Below are 17,387 nucleotides of genomic sequence, written 5' to 3'. Positions count from 1 at the left end.
ATGAAATAGTATTTGTCCCCTAAACATCAGCTTATTTAGGGGGTGCAAGGAACATTTTTCAACTCCCATATCAATGGGGTTGTGCGATCAAGGTATTGGGAGGCATAAATTCTGGCTGAAGTGCTGCTAAATTACACACATGCAAATAATGAATTGTTATAGACTGTTTCTCCAAGTCTTTACTGGGCACCATATTGGCCCAGAAAATGGTTATCTCTCGAAACATTCTTAAGAAATGGTTTGTGTCGCCTTTAAAGTCCATCTATCACAATGCAAAAAATGACTACTGTTAAAGTTATGTATACGTAGGATATGCAAATTGCCTCATCAGAAAGAAAGAGGATGGCCTATAAGTCTCCTTACACAGGAATGTCACTCTCGGCAAGGAGAAATGACACCAGTCAGAAGCCAAATTAGATTTCTAAACACGTGCCTGAAAATTGAGATTCTGGTTTGGCTTATATCCTAAGTCAAGACTCATTTAGGATTGCTACCTACAATAGTTGGCACTAGAGTTCAATTCCTCTTCGTCTATAAATAGGCAATTTTCATATTTAATTTCCCAGAGGAGCACTGTATGGCCTATTAGTCTCTTTACACTGGCATGTCAGGCATGTCACTTTGCACAAAGAGAAACATTACCTCTTCATTCCAGTGAGTTTAGACTAAGGGGTAAGTCCCAGCTGAATGGCTATAAAGTGAACCTATCATGTTGAAAATGGTCTCTGATCTACCGGTAGGATGTTATAGAGCTGTAGGAGCTGATCAGATTGATAGACATTTTTCTGAGAAAACTTTCAGTAAAACTTACATTATATTCATTGAAATTCCTTTGTATCATATGAGACCTGTCGGCGGTCTTATTCAGTGAATGACAGTCTTCCCTATGCAGAGATAGCTGTCAATCACTGTATAGGACCGCCCACTAGATTAATACATGTAGACACCAGGGATTTCAACGAATATATACAAGTTACAGTATATGGAATCTTTTCCCATATACCTATATGTCACGGATCCCTTCTCCGTGGTGTCACTTATTTGTCACGTGCCTGCTCTCACACGTGACTTGGGGTTGTGCCTGCAAGGGTTAATCTATCTCCCCACTCTCAGTCCAGCATTCAACCTCTGTCCTATGCTGTAATGGGAGCATAAATCACACAACGACCCAGGCTACACACCCGCTCATACATGCTGCCACCACTCACCGAATACACGGGTGATGAGTCCCAAACTATTAATACTAGTAATGTCTATCACTCATAAGGCTCACACACCTTAGGCTATGGATTCTTTTAAAACATTCAAGGTACAACTTGTTAAAGTTTTATACTTTAATAACAAAAGGGTCAGTGCTTACAATAAGAAAAAGGTATAAAAATATGATAATAAAAAGACATACAACTTATGCAAAACAGTATAAAATAAAGAGGAGTACTTACAGAAATTATCTAACTGGTAGTTGCTTCTGCTCCCTAAGGGTAGGATGAATGTAGATTGGATCACACCAGCTTCTCAGGCTGCCCCCATCATGTGAACACAATTCTCTGTCTGCAGCCTAAATTTATAACTTTGGTCTGGAGGTCAGGTTTCTAGACGGCCCCTCAGGTTAATATCATAATTGCTGGCTTTCTGATTGGCCACGGCCGCTCTATTAATGAATATATTATTTTTCTCTTGAGACACTTGTGAAAAGGTTCTCAGGAATAGGTACCCTCAGGCCGCAATAAACACCTCCCCTCCAAGTCCTAGGATGTGCCAAATGTTAGCTTTCGTCTTGGCCCTAGCTAGATCTCCTGGTGAGATATGGAGACACAATTTCTACTAGACCCAAGGAAGTAGCTATTAACACCTAGGTGCGACTTGCCTTCAGGACAGATGTTACATTATCACTAGTCACACATATAACCCTAGATATATGTCACTACACACATATAGATATATATACACATATTTCACCACACCTCCCTCCTTATGAACGTGCATGGGGGATGACTTACAGGTCAGCTCCCGAGCACGTATCTGGTTCTTTTTTGGGACAAGAACCACAGGCGAGGCCCAGGCACTTTGGGATTTTTGTATCACCTTGAGTTTCAGCATCTCCTCTACTTGTTCCCTCATTTGTGCCTTCACCTCTGCTGACACACGGTATGCAGACTGCCGTACTGGGAGATTAGTACCAGTGTCCACATGGTGAACTGCTAAGTGTGTCCTCCCAGGCTCCCCTGTAAAGACTTCGGTGAACTCGCTGAGCGCCCCATCAGCTCAGACCTCTGACTGTGGGATAGATCAGGGTTAAACTCTGCTGACTCCAAGGACTCCATGTACTGAGTCCCGGCCCCCACATCCAGTAACAGATCAGCCTCCCCCTCTTCAGGCAGGCTACAGACAGGTAAGACACAGGCCTCCCTGGCATGATGAGCCTTCAACATATTTACATGAAACACTTTCTGACGCTTTGCATGCTCATCTAGTGTCACCACATAATTAACATAACTCAGCCGCTTATGTACAGTATATAGTCCCTCCCATGCTGCCTGCAATTTATTCTGTAACATAGGGACCTACACCCAAACCTTCTGCCCTTCCTCGTAGGCCCTCAGTCTGGCATTACGGTCGTACCAGACCTTCTGGTGGATTTGGGCTTGGGTCACGTTCTCATGGGCTAGGTTGCTCAGTTTTTGCATTCTCTCTCTGAGCCGCAGTACATATTCGACCACTGAGACTCTAGTAGTTCTGGGGCCTCCTCCCATAAACCAGTTCAAAGGGGGAGAATCCAGTAGACGCCTGGGCTACCTATCTGTAGGCATACAACAGATGGGGAGGTACCGCTCCCAGTCTCTCCCTTCAGTCTCCACCAGCATTTTGAGCATTTGCTTTAATGTTCCATTAAAACGCTCGCAGAGTCCGTTGGTTTGGGGATGATAGGCGCTGGCCACAAAATGCTGTACTTGTATTCTTTCACAGAGGCTTTCCATCAGATCAGACATGAACTGGGTTCCCTGATCGGTCAACATTTCCCTGGGGAAACCCACACGAGAGAACACAGTCAGTAAAGCATCCGCCACTTTGTCTGCTCAGATGGAGGACAGTGCCACAGCTTCCGGGTATCGTGTAGCATAGTCCACCACTGTGAGGTACTTTTTGCCAGAGCTGCTAGGGATTGCAAGTGGCCCTATGATATCCACAGCCACTTGCTGGAAAGGTTCATCGATCACAGGCAGTGGTATCAATGGAGCTTTCTGTATATTCCCGGACTTCCCAACTCTCTGACAAACTACACATGATCGGCAGTAATTGGCAATATCTGTCCCCATCTTGGGCCAATAGAAGTTATGTGTCAGGCGAGATTTAGTCTTTTGTATTCCAAGGTGTCCGGCCAAAGGAATTTCATGGGCAATCCTCAATAATTGTTCCCTAAATGGATAAGGGATAAGCCACCATTCATAGTCCCAAGATTCTGTAGTATCTGTGGGGATAGTCTCTGTATACAGTCTGCCCTGGTCCCAGTATATTCTCTCTTTATCAGAAGCAGCAGGGGGTCGGTCTGCAAGACATCTGAGCTCCTCCAAACTGACATCTGTCTGCAGGGCCTCCTGGAATCTCTGACTGTCAGCCTGCAGGCCCTGGCCTAGTGTGACTGCCAGGCCCTGGTCTGAAGCTGAGTTTTCAGTGTCTGTTATCAGGGACCTTGGTGGGTCTGCCATGTATGGAGGCTCTGGGACCACAGTATGGGCCTCCTGTTCTGGCAGTTCTGTCTGAGACTCATCCTCTAATCTCTGGGCCTGAGTCTGAGCCGCAGCCTGACTCCGGGTCACAGCTGCCACATAATTACAGTCCTGTGCATTGGGACATTTTCCCTCCTCGCACGGGATCTCAGGTGGGTCACTTTCTTCCACCTTCTCTGCATCATTTACTTGCAAGGGAGGAACATAGTGGGACACCATCCTCCCCAGGTCCGTGCCTAGCAACACATGGGTGGGAATAGCCTCTGATACTCCCACTTCTCTCAGTCTTTTCCCTGCTCTCCAGTCCAGGTACACACGGGCCATGGGCACGGCAGGGCTGACCCCTCCAATCCCGGTTATAGACATAGTCTTTCCTGATATGATATCGGCAGGGGTTGTCATGGCTGGACGCACCAGGGTCACCTCTGCCCCAGTGTCTCTGAGACCAATGGTGACTTTATTGCCAACAGTGACAGATTGGCAGTTCTCATTAGCCCTCGCATCAGAGCCGGCTACAAAGAGGACAGACGGTGGGGACACAGACGGCTTTGTGGTGGTAGTTGGGCGTTTCTCCCTATCAGGGCAGACAGCGCTACCATGTCCCACTTTGTTGCAGGAGAAGCACCGGCGTGCATTGCCTAGAGAATGTCTATTCCCCGGGACCCCATAGAAGGTGGGCTTGGACAGCACTGGTGATCGGCCGGCAGAGGGAGAAGGGTCCCCGTTTGGCTTACCTCCCCTCCAGCTGAATCCTGATGGCTTCCACACCTCAGGCATTCTGTTAGCCACATAGCAGTCCGCAACCCTTGCTGCCTGATCCGCAGTTTGTGGCTCCAGATCACACACAAGTTGTCGTACCTGCGTGGGGCACATGAGAAGAAATTGATCCTTGACCATAAGATCCGTTAAGTCCTCAAAACTGTTAACAGAAAGTCCCCTGATCCATTGGTGGAACGTAGTCCTCAAGGTGCTCACAACATCCGCATAGCTGTCAGTTGATCCACGTTGTAGGTTACGTTGTAGGTTCCGGAACTTTCTACGATACACTTCTGGTGTCAGGTTGTATTTCCTGATCAGGTCCTCTTTTATGGCCTCATAGTTCACATCTAGCTCTGGTGGGAGGTCAGCGAAAACTTCCAGGGCTTTGCCTCTCAACCCTGGGGTTAGATACTGGGCCCACTGCTCACGGGGTAGATGGTATTGCCTGCAGGTTTTTTCAAATCCCTGCAGGAAAGTATCCCCTCCATTACAGGGAAGTTTTCAAGACGTGGATTTATGTCCTGAGAGGGGGTTATCTGAGGACTGATACCCCGCTCTATTTGAGCCATCTGAAGCCGGAACACTCTGTCCTCCCGGCGTTCTGCAGCCTCTCTCTCAGCCTGTCGGTCCCGGCATTCTGCAGCCACTCTCTTAGCCTGTCGGTACTGTAGAATCAGCTGCATGCGCAGATTGGGATCACTTGTTCCCAGCCGTTGTAAGTCCATTTGCAAAGTACAGTCCATAGGCTCCTCAGAACTGACATTGCTGACATTTCCATCAGGTATCTCCGGTGTAAGAGCTGGCACTGCTGGATCTCTCTGAGGTGTACTCTCTCCTTGGCCAGATGCTTCAGCACCTTGCTCCATGTCATGCTCAATCAGGGAACATATCAGCCGCTCCCTAGATCTGTCGGCTGTCTCTATGCCAAGGGAAGAAAGAACTGTAGCAGTAGGCAGTGATCGACTGTGTCGAAAGCAGAGGACAGGTCAAGAAGGAGGAGGATGGAAAACTGTCTGTTAGCTTTGGCTGTGAGTAAGTCATTAGTAATTTTTGTCAGGGCAGTTTCGGTGGAGTGGTATGGGCGGAAGCCAGATTGGAGGTTGTCAAGGAGAGAGTTGGATGAGAGGTGGGAGGAAATTTGAGCATGGGCATGCTGCTCAAGGACTTTTGAAGCAAACGGGAGCAGTGATATGGGGCGGTAGCTGGGCATAGCAGTTGGGTCAAGGTTAGTTTTTTTGAGGATGGGTGTGATGGTGGCATGTTTGAAGGCAAAGGGGAAGGTACGAGAACATAGCAATAGGTTGAAGAGATGGGTTAGGGCTGGAATGAGCATGTTAGTGAGGTTGGGGAGCAGGTGGGAGGGGATAAGGTCAAGTGCACAGGTGGTGAGGTGCGATTTGGAAAAGAGGCGAGTAAGCTCTCCTTCAGTGATGTTGGAGAGGGAGGTTATTAGGGAAGGGCAGAGGTCTGGTATATGGAGTGGTTGGGGTCGTGGAACAGTTAGGGTTTGCCTTGTTTGATTGATCTTGTTTTTGAAGTAGGTGGCAAAGTCCTCGGAAAAGATGAGGGGAGTTGGAGGTGGCAGTGGTGGGCGGAGGAGGGAGGTAAATGTGCTGAATAGTTGTTTTTGGTTGTAGGATAGTGAAGATACAAGGTTAGTGAAATAGGTCTGTTTAGCGGAGGTGAGGGCTAATTTGAAGTCAAATGTAGCTTGTTTGAAAGCAGTGAAGTCGTCTGGCAGGCGTGTTTTCTTCCAACGCCGCTCCGCAACCCTGGATGCTTGTCGAAGTTTATTTGTGAGATTGTTATGCCAAGGTTGCCTATTGGTTTGTCGCACTGTGCCATGCATGAGAGGGGCGACTGGGTCTATGGATGATGTGATGGTGGAGTTATAGAAAGCGGTGGCTCTGTCCGTGTCATGCAGTGAAGATATGGAGGACAAGGGTAAGAGAGAGTCTGAGAGTCTGTGAATGTCTAGATGTGCAATGTTTCTGCGAGGATGTGGTAATGGCTGGACATGGGGGGCAGGTGAGGAGGACAAGGATGAGAAGTTGAGTAGATGGTGGTCAGATAGGGGGAAGGGAGAGGTTGTGAGATTAGATAAGGAACAGAGGCGGGTGAAGATGAGGTCTAGTGTATGTCCATCTGTGTGGGTGGCTTTGGGGGACCACTGAGTGAGTCCAGAGGATGAAGTAAGGGCTAGTAGCTTGGAGACTGCTGGCTGGCGGGTGTCAGTAGGGATATTAAAGTCACCCATGATGATGGTGGGGATGTCAGCAGAGAGAAAGTGAAGAAGCCAGGTGGAGAATTGGTCAATGAAGGCAGTGGCTGAGCCCGGTGGTCGGTATATGACAGCCATTTGGAGATTGGAGAAAGCGTAGATACGGACAGAGTAAGCCTTGAAGAAGGGAGGATAAGGGAGGGTGGGGGTTGGATAAGATTGAAGGAACAGTTTTTAGAAAGAAGGATATCCACTCCTCCACCATGTCTGTTGCCAGAGCGAGGAGTGTGGGTAATTTGGAGGCCACCGTAGCTCAGTGCTGCAGGCGAGGCCATGTCAGGGGGCGTCAGCCAGGTCTCAGTGAAGGCCAGGAAGGAAAGGTTGCTGGAAGTAAAGAGATCGTGGATCACGTGGAGCTTGTTGCATATAGAGCGGGCATTCCAAAGTGCCCCAGAGAGAGGAAGCAGGGGGTGGGGGTCAGTGGCACAGATTTTAAGTGTGAGGGGTTGCGATAGTTTTTCATAGTGTGAGAAGGATAGGGGTGAGGATTAGTGATGAATGAGGTGGGGGGGGGGGCAGGATTGGGGAATGTGTCGCCAGCAGTGAGAATAAGCAGAGAAAGAAGCTGTTGGGTGAAGGAGAGTGATTGGCTTATATTATATTTTGGTGGTATCAGTCATTGTACAGGAGGAGGAGGTGAGCTGTGACATCACCTATTGTGAATGGTGGATCCTGTGTTATTTACTGTATATAGAGGTGTTATCAGTCATTGCACAGGAGGAGGAGGAGGTGAGCTGTGACATCACCCATTGTGAATGGAGGATCCTGTGTTATCTTCTGTATATAGAAGTGTTATCACTCATTGTACAGGAGGAGGAGGTGAGCTGCAGCAACATCACATATTGTGGATCCTATGTTACTTGCTCTATATGGAGATGATATCTATCATTGTAATTTTGCCTATGGTGAAAACAATAAGACTGCTGAAAGTCTCCTGAACAGGACAGAAGTACAAGTCTAGTATAAAAACAAGTCAAAATTTCAATGTTTTTCTTAGCTTACTGTATATTTTGATACAGGCAAAGGAAACAAAGAAATAAAAAAATGTTTGCATAGAAAGCTGATTAGCAATAACACACATTTCTAGCCATTTGTAATGCTGACTGTTATTAAATAACAGATAAAGCATGAATGTCTGTATTCTGCACTCTTTGACATCTTGTAAACCTGCAGAATCACATCTCGTTGAGAGAACACATTGGCCTGACTGCTTTATGCTGTTCATAGTAAAGGCCCCAATACTGAGTGAAATACACTGCTCAAAAAAATAAAGGGAACACTAAACTATCACATCCTATATAGCACTGAATGAAATATTGCAGTTGCAAATTTTTATTCATTGCATAGTGGAATGTGTTCAGAGCAAAAAACATAACAATTATCAATGTAAATCAAAATGAATATCCCATTGAGGTCTGGATTTGGAATGATACTCAAAATAAAAGTGGAAAATCAAATTACAGGCTGATCCAACTTCAGTGGAAATGCCTCATGACAAGGAAAAGATGCTCAGTTTTGTGTGTGGCCTCCACATGCCTGTTTGATCTCCCTACAATGCCTGGGCATGCTCCTGATGAGGCAGCGGATAATCTCCTGAGGGATCTCCTCCCAGACCTGGACTAAAGCATCCGCCAACTCCTGGACAGTCTGGGGTGCAATGTGACGTTGGTGGATGGCGCGAGATCTGATGTCCCAGATGTGCTCAATCGGATTCAGGTCTGGGAATCGGGTGGGCCAGTCCATAGCTTCAATGCCTTCATCTTGCAGGAACTGCTGACACACTCCAGCCACATGAGGTCTGGCATTGTCCTGCATTAGGAGGAACCCAGAGCCAACCGCACCAGCATATGGTCTCACAAGGGGTCTGAGGATCTCATCTCGGTACCTAATGGCAGTCAGGCTACCTCTGGAGAGCACATCCAAAAAAATGCCACCCCACACCATTACTGACCCACTGCCAAACCGGTCATGCTGAAGGGTGTTGCAGGCAGAAGATCGCTTTCCACGGCGTCTCCAGACTCTGTCACGTCTGTCACATGTGCTCAGTGTGATCCTGCTTTCATCTGTGAAGAGCGCAGGGCGCCAGTGGTGAATTTGCCAATCCTGGTGTTCTGAGGTAAATGCCAAGCGTCTTGCACGGTGTTGGGCTGTGAGCACAACCCCATCTGTGGACGTTGGGCACTCAGACCATCCTCATAGAGTTGGTTTCTAACCATTTGTGCAGACACATGCACATTTGTGGCCTGCTGGAGGTCATTTTGCAGGGCTCTGGCAGTGCTCCTTCTGTTCCTCCTTTCACAAAGGCAGAGGTAGTGGTCCTGCTGCTGAGTTGTTGCCTTCCTACAGATGGCCCCCTCCACATCTCCTGGTGTACTTGCCTGTCTCCTGATAGCACCTTCAGCCTCTGGACACTACGCTGACAGACACCGCAAACCTTCTTGAACAGCTCACATTGATGTGCCATCCTGGATGAGCTGCACTACCTGAGCCACTTGTGTGGGTTGTAGAGTCCGTATCATGCTACCACGAGCGTGAAAGCACAACCAACATTCAAAAGTGACCAAAACATCAGCCAGAAAGCATTGGTACTGAGATGTGGTCTGTGGTCCCCACCTGCAGAACCACTTCTTTATTGAGGGTGTCTTGATAATTGCCAATAATTTCCATCTGTTGTCTATTCCATTTGACAACAACATGTGAAATTGATTGTCAATCAGTGCTGCTTCCTAAGTGGACAGTTTGATTTCACAGTAAATTTGATTGACTTGGAGTTATATTTTGTTGTTTAAGTGTTCCCTTTATTTTTTTGAGCAGCGTATTTATAAGCTCTATATTGTATATTGTTGTCCATACCTCAACACCATTTATTAATTTAACTGTCTAATATTCTGTTTTGATTAGTTTCTTAATACATTCTTATAGTGGTTGGAGCTTCTTTTTTTTTGTTTTATAGAAAACTCAAACTCCCATACATAGACATTTGTGGGGGAGTTAAGGGAGATTACTGCACTCTACTTACTCAATGAGCTGTTAGCTCCTTAGGTCCCCCTAGTGGTGACTGCAAACAACAGCTCTGCAGCTCAAACGCCTATACATATATATTAAGAAATGAATGAACACAGACCACCTCAGTCAATATGGAAAAGACAAGGAAAAATAAATGACAATAAGTGTTCCTATATTTTGTCATCATAGGGAGGTTTGAGTTTATGGGCAATAAAGGGAAACAACACAGATCCATGAACCTAACTGAAGCCTATAGTGGTCCATTTAGCTGTGACAAAGTCATAGTATGTGCAAATTCAGATGACTATGATACGACTACATTGAGGGTGATACGACACATGATTCTACTAGACGTGCATTAGATTAGCATTGTGTTCTATGTTCTATATTCCATATATTAGAATGCATGAAGTCGGCTTGTAGCGGCCATAATACTGATATAAGGCTGTTATATGCCTTGTAGGATGTCTATAAAACAGAGGAGTACGTTTAGGCCACTTTCACACCTTCAGTATTTGGTCAGTATTTTCCATCAGTATTTGTAAGCCAAAACCAGGAGTGGGTGATAAATACAGCCCCATAGACTGTCATAGGTACAAGTGCTATCTGTTAAAAAAAAAAAAGATAACACTCGTACGTGAAAAACTAATGCAATGCAAGTCTATGGGTTCACGGAAAAATCTGACCACAGCGGGATGCCATCGGTGTGTTGTCCGTTTTTCACGGACCGCCAGATAAGAGAAAGTGAAGAAAATGTCAATTTTTCTCATCCAAAAGACACTGATGAAATTCAGACCGATTTTCTTGCACGTAATGTGCTCATGAGCCCTTTTAATAGGGCTGTATAGAGTACCCCGCTTTAATTAATGCCCCCCGGTATGTTTTTCTTTTTGTATTTTTTTATGTAGCTCATCTAAACTAAATCTGGATCTGATTTCAGAAGAATATCGCAAAATTTGTTTTGATTCCTGGAAAAGCAAATCCAGATTAATTTCATATGGACTAATATTTAGCAATGTTTGCCGAAGCTGATATGTCGCAGTAATGTCATATATGTTCATTTTTTTTAAATCATTTTCTGATAGTTTTTTTTAAAATCGGTTTTCATAGCGGAATATGCCTAAAAAAGTCGCCGTGAGCACATAACCTAAGGGTCATTTAGTAGTGCTCATATTGCGCTCAGGTTTCACAGCAGCTTTGACAAAGAACGTCCGAGTTGCGTTCGAAACGCGTTGCTCCATGTCCTCCATCTGATGCATACCCCTTCTCCTGTACCATGTGGCAACCTCTGATGGATTCTGTCGCATGATGCCGTTGTTGGAAAAACTTTTTTGAACCATACATTTTTAATATAAATATATGAAAACAATTTAACCAGAGCTGGAATATCCCTTCTGGTTTTTTTCTACTGGTCATACGTCTGGTCAGGACGCATATCCACCGCTGCCGGTGAGCTGGCTAAACCCCTTTTTTCCCTTGGAGCATCAGACATTGCTAGGTATATACCACATATTCTCACCTAAGGCCACGTTCACACGTTCAGTATTTGGTCAGTATTTTACCTCAGTATTTATAAGTCAAAACCAGGAGTGGAACAATCAGAGGAAAAGTAGAATAGAAACACGTCACCACTCCTGTATTTATCACCCACTCCTGGTTTTGGCTTACAAATTCTGAGGTAAAAAACTCACCAAATACTGAATGTGTGAACGTGACCTTACTCAGTATGACTCAGTGTATATGACTGTTCATCGAATGTCAATTTCCTGTCTTGTAAAAAAAAATATATACAGTATATTACACAGCATCAGGGTCCCCTTGTTTTCTTAGAGGGGCGACGGTCTGCTAGGCTTTTTTAACTTTATACAACTTTTTTTAGAGAATGTCTGCTGCTCTTTTCATGAACGGGAAGGGGGGGTACAAGTTTTGCCCAGGATTACAAAAACATGACTGATTTCTTCTATAGACACCCCTCACCTGTCCATCAAATGGAGTCTGATTATATAGTTGTGAATGTGGCTAAGGCCGGGATCACACATGCGAGAAACACGTCCGTGTCTCGCATGTGAAAACCAAGCTCTGGCGCCGGCACTTGGGAGCGGAGCGTGCGGCCACATAGCAACACATGGAGCCGCACGCTCCGCTCCCAAGTGCCAGCGCCAGAGCTTGGGTTTCGAATGCGAGACACGGACGTGTTTCTCGCATGTGTGACTCCGGCCTTAGCTGCAGTACCACACATGAACTGTTGATAAAAGTGGTGCTGTTCTTAAAAGATTAAAAAAATAACATATTTTTTCCATTCTATATAGTTATGAAATAAATGTGACTAATGAAAAGAAGTTCTGATGCAGTGATGGGGCTGAGTGGCATAAACGTGAAGCCATAAAGGCCCTTCTAGGATAAAAGGACATTGACAGGCAGTCCTGAGAGAAGTGGACCAGGGCAGGAGGTGCAGGCGCAGGGCTGTCGGCTTTGTTCACATGGAGATTTTTTATGAGGGTTTTTTGGAGCGGATCATCACCAAAATCCTCCTCAAAAAGCTCTTCAAAAACAGAGAACTTTTTCTATTCATTTCTATGGGAAATTCACTTTGCTGCTCACATGAGGAATATTTTTTTTTTTCAGAAGAGGTTTTGAAAACTGCCTGTAAAAAAGTGCACGTGACTTAGAAGTGGATCCTGAAGGAAACCTCTACAAACTACACACAGGCTGCATATCAAATAAAATAAAATAAAACATTTCTGGACAAATAATTCTTCCAAAACTCTTGGGCTGCCGTCACACTAGCAGTATTTGGTCAGTATTTTACATCAGTATTTGTAGCCAAAACCAGGAGTGGATGATAAATGCAGCAGTGGTGCATATGTTTCTATTAGGCCGAGATCACACATGCGAGAAACACGTCCGAGTCTCGCATGTGAAATCCAAGCTCTGGCGCCGGCACTCCAGAGCGGAGCGTGCGGCTCCTTGTGTTGCTATGCGGCCGCACGCTCCACTCTGGAGTGCCGGCACCAGAGCTTGGATTTCACATGAGAGACACGGACGTGTTTCTCGCATGTGTGATCTCGGCCTAATAGAAACATATGCACCACTGCTGCATTTATCATCCACTCCTGGTTTTGGCTCACAAATACTGATGTAAAATACTGACCAAATACTGAATGTGTGACGGCAGCTTTAGGCTAAGTTCACACTCTGTCTTTTTTCTGCATTTTTTAGGGTCAATGCTGGAAAAAGCACCTAAAAAAATGCTCAAAAGATCCTATTACTTTGTTTGGGAAAATGTCTTTACACGTCCAGGTTTTAGAGCGTCTTTCAAATACCTCGGTCTTCCAAAGATGCCAAGAGTATAAAAGATGTAACATGTTCAATATTCATTCATTTTCTGCCAGGAAGACACTACATACTGTACAATACAAGTCAATGTGCTGGTTATATTTATGATTATTTTCACCTTAAAAATAGTAGAGACAATTTGCATATTTAAATGCACAGAAGAAAATGCATGGCTTATAAGTCTCCTCACTTTGACATGCCAGGCTTGGCTTGCCACTCTCAACAAGGAAAAAAAGATACCCCTTAGACCCCATACAAATTTTGTATTCAAAGAATAGAAATAAAAGATGCCCAGAAAGCGCTACCAGAAATAAAAAATCTATAAGGCCAGTCTCACACGTCCAGATAATTCCGGTACCATGGGGGTGGAGCCGCATATTCATTACTGTAATAAGCGGCACCACGTGACCGCTCATACAGGACAAGCAGCGACGCTGAGAGGATGTAAGCGCCGAGGGAGCTGGGTAAGTATTTTAATGCCAGCGGGGGGGGAGGGGGTGCGCACAGGGGGTGGGAGGGGGCAGATTACCGGCAACTTTATTTTAAAAACAAAAATAAATAAAAGAAAAAAGATTATTCATTCCTTCTTTCCAGCGAACGCTGCTGGGAAGAAGGGATGAATACCGGCTTCAGCACCGCATGCAGGGGACAGCGCTTACAGTAGCGCTGTCTCCTGCACGGCACACGGACTGCACATGGACAACATCCGTGTGCGGTACGTGTTTTACACGGACCCATTGACTTTAATGGGTCCGTGTGATCCGTGCGCTCCCACGAACACTGACATGTCTCCGTGTTTTCCAAACGGACACACGGTCCGTGAAAACACGCTGACGTGCAGAGACACATTGATTTTAATGTGTCTACGTGAGTCAGTGTCTCCGGTACGTGAGGAAACTGTCACCTCACGTACTGGAGCCACTGACATGTGAAACCGGCTTAAAGCATTGCAGGAAACAACCAAAAAAATGTGTTAAAAAAAGTTTATCCTATAAAATGTCAGAGACAAGTAGCGAAAGCATATTTTATACTTGAAAAACAGTGGGGGAAAAAACAAAGTCTTAAAATCAGCTTCAAAACTGCTTCAGGAAACTCTTCAAAGCTATAACCCATGTATTATGGCCATAATTATTATTTCATTTTTTTGTTTTCACATTGCTCAGTGACGTCATTACAAAATGATCACTAATGATCAGGAAAACAACTGCAACAAATATAATAATTATTCCAAATATTTATCTTTTCAGATTTTAGATACCATTGTTGCTAGGAATAAAGGAATGATTGGGGGGCACCAGTAACTCTGCCCATCTCTGCCCAGACTCATGAACAAGGGACTATATTCAGGTGTATTTTTGTTTGTTTGTTTTTTCTAACCAACCTAGGAAGTTGTTAAAAACAAATAGTCAAATAATAACAGACTGAAAGCCATCTCAACAATAGGTGTTATTAGTTACTAAATCATGGGAATGTCCTCAATGGTCCTGAGGCTTGGATCAATAAGACCAGGAGGACCTGAGCTCCAGCCCTGAGCACTGAGCACTGAGCCCTGAGCCTTGAGCACTGAGCCCTGAGCTCCAGCCCTGAGTCCTGAGCACTGAGCCCTGAGCTCCAGCACTGAGCTCCAGCCCTGTGCACTGAGTCCTGATCATTGAGCACTGAGTCCTGAGCTCCAGCCATGAGCACCGAGTCCTGAGCACTGAGTCCTGAGCTCCAGCCCTGAACATTGAGCCCTGAGCCCTGAGTCCTGAGTCCTGAGCACTGAACCCTGAGCATTGAGCACTGAGTCCTGAGCTCCCGCCCTGACTACTGAGTCCTGAGCCCTGAGCCCCGAGGACTGAGCACTGAGTCCTGAGACTTGAGCATAGAGCACTGAGTCCTGAGTCCTGAGCACTGGGAACTGAGTACTGAGCCCTGAGTACTGAGCACTGAGCCCTGAGTACTGAGCATTGAGCACTGAGTCCTGAGCACTGAGCCTTGAGTCCTGAGCTCCAGCCCTGATTCCTGAGCACTGAGCCCTGAGCATTGAGCACTGAACCCTGAGCTCCAGCCCTGAGCACTGAGTCCTGAGCTCCAGCCCTGATTCCTGAGCCCTGAGCATTGAGCACTGAGTCCTGAGCCCTGAGCATTGAGCACTGAGCCCTGAGTCCTGAGCACTGATCATTGAGCACTGAGCATTGAGCACTGAGCCCTGAGCATTGAGCACTGAGCCCTGATCATTGAGCACTGAGTCCTGAGCTCCAGCCCTGAGCACTGAGTCCTGAGCTCCAGCCCTGAGCACTGAGTCCTGAGCTCCAGCCCTGATTCCTGAGCACTGAGCCCTGAGCATTGAGCACTGAGTCCTGAGCTCCAGCCCTGATTCCTGAGCATTGAGCACTGAGTCCTGAGCTCCAGCCCTGAGCATTGAGCACTGAGCCCTGAGTCCTGAGAACTGAGCCCTGAGCCCTGAGTCCTGAGAACTGAGTCCTGAGAACTGAGCCCTAAGCACTGATCATTGAGCACTGAGCCCTGAGTCCTGAGCACTGATCATTGAGCACTGAGCCCTGAGCACTGAGCCCTGAGCCCTGAGCACTGAGTCCTGAGCCCTGAGCCCTGAGTCCTGAGTCCTGAGCCCTGAGCCCTGAGCCCTGAGCACTGAGTCCTGAGCCCTGAGTCCTGAGCCCTGAGCCCTGAGTCCTGAGCCCTGAGCCCTGAGTCCTGAGCCCTGAGCACTGAGCCTTGAGTCCTGAGCTCCAGCCCTGAGCATTAAGCCCTGAGCCCTGAGCCCTGAGTCCTGAGCCCTGAGCACTGAGTCCTGAGCCCTGAGCCCTGAGCCCTGAGTCCTGAGCTCTGAGCCCTGAGTCCTGAGCCCTGAGCCTTGAGTCCTGTGCCCTGAGCACTGAGTCCTGAGCCCTGAGCCCTGAGTCCTGAGCCCTGAGCCCTGAGCACTGAGTCCTGAGCCCTGAGTCCTGAGTCCTGAGTCCTGAGCCCTGAGCACTGAGTCCTGAGCCCTGAGTCCTGAGCCCTGAGCCCTGAGTCCTGAGCCCTGAGCACTGAGCCTTGAGTCCTAAGCTCCAGCCCTGAGCATTGAGCCCTGAGCCCTGAGCCCTGAGTCCTGAGCCCTGAGCACTGAGTCCTGAGCCCTGAGTCCTGAGCCCTGAGTCCTGAGCCCTGAGCACCGAGCCTTGAGTCCTGAGCTCCAGCCCTGAGCATTAAGCCCTGAGCCCTGAACACTGAGTCCTGAGCCCTGAGCCCTGAGTCCTGAGCACTGAGCACTGAGTCCTGAGTCCTGAGCCCTGAGTCCTGAGCCCTGAGCACTGAGTCCTGAACCCTGAGCCCTGAGTCCTGAGCCCTGAGCCCTGAGCACTGAGTCCTGAGCCCTGAGTCCTGAGTCCTGAGCCCTGAGCACTGAGTCCTGAGCCCTGAGCCCTGAGTCCTGAGCCCTGAGCCCTGAGTCCTGAGCACTGAGCCTTGAGTCCTGAGCTCCAGCCCTGAGCATTGAGCCCTGAGCCCTGAGTCCTGAGCCCTGAGCACTGAGTCCTGAGCCTTGAGTCCTGAGCCCTGAGCACTGAGTCCTGAGCCCTGAGCACTGAGTCATGAGCCCTGAGCCCTGAGCACTGAGTCCTGAGTCCTGAGCCCTGAGCCCTGAGCACTGAGTCCTGAGCCCTGAGTCCTGAGTCCTGAGCCATGAGCCATGAGCACTGAGCCCTGAGTCCTGAGCCCTGAGCCCTGAGTCCTGAGCCCTGAGCACTGAGCCTTGAGTCCTGAGCTCCAGCCCTGAGCATTGAGCCCTGAGCCCTGAGCCCTGAGTCCTGAGCCCTGAGCCCTGAGCCCTGAGTCCTGAGTCCTGAGCCCTGAGCCCTGAGCCCTGAGTCCTAAGCCCTGAGCCCTGAGTCCTGAGTCCTGAGCCCTGAGCACTGAGTCCTGAGCCCTGAGTCCTGAGCCCTGAGCCCTGAGTCCTGAGCCCTGAGCACTGAGCCTTGAGTCCTGAGCTCCAGCCCTGAGCATTGAGCCCTGAGCCCTGAGTCCTGAGCCCTGAGTCCTGAGCCCTGAGCCCTGAGTCCTGAGTCCTGAGCCCTGAGCCCTGAGTCCTGAGCCCTGAGCCCTGAGCACTGAGCCCTGAGTCCTGAGCCCTGAGCCCTGAGCATTGAGCCCTGAGCCCTGAGTCCTGAGCTCCAGCCCTGAGCATTGAGCCCTGAGCCCTGAGTCCTGAGCCCTGAGTCCTGAGCCCTGAGCCCTGAGTCCTGAGCCCTGAGCACTGAGTCCTGAGTCCTGAGCCCTGAGCACTGAGCCCTGAG

The 17,387-nt window shown here is 47.7% G+C and overlaps 1 pseudogene; it reads right to left on the bottom strand.

Moving 5' to 3' along the window:
• Positions 1-1,327: 1,327 nt before the first annotated feature.
• Positions 1,328-11,081, bottom strand: LOC138657011 (uncharacterized; annotated as a pseudogene).
• Between the last annotated feature and the right edge of the window lie 6,306 nt (positions 11,082-17,387).

The sequence above is a fragment of the Ranitomeya imitator genome, chromosome 1 (genome assembly GCF_032444005.1).
Source record: "Ranitomeya imitator isolate aRanImi1 chromosome 1, aRanImi1.pri, whole genome shotgun sequence".
NCBI classification, from domain to species: domain Eukaryota; kingdom Metazoa; phylum Chordata; class Amphibia; order Anura; family Dendrobatidae; genus Ranitomeya; species Ranitomeya imitator.
This window is presented reverse-complemented; position numbering and strand designations above follow the sequence as displayed.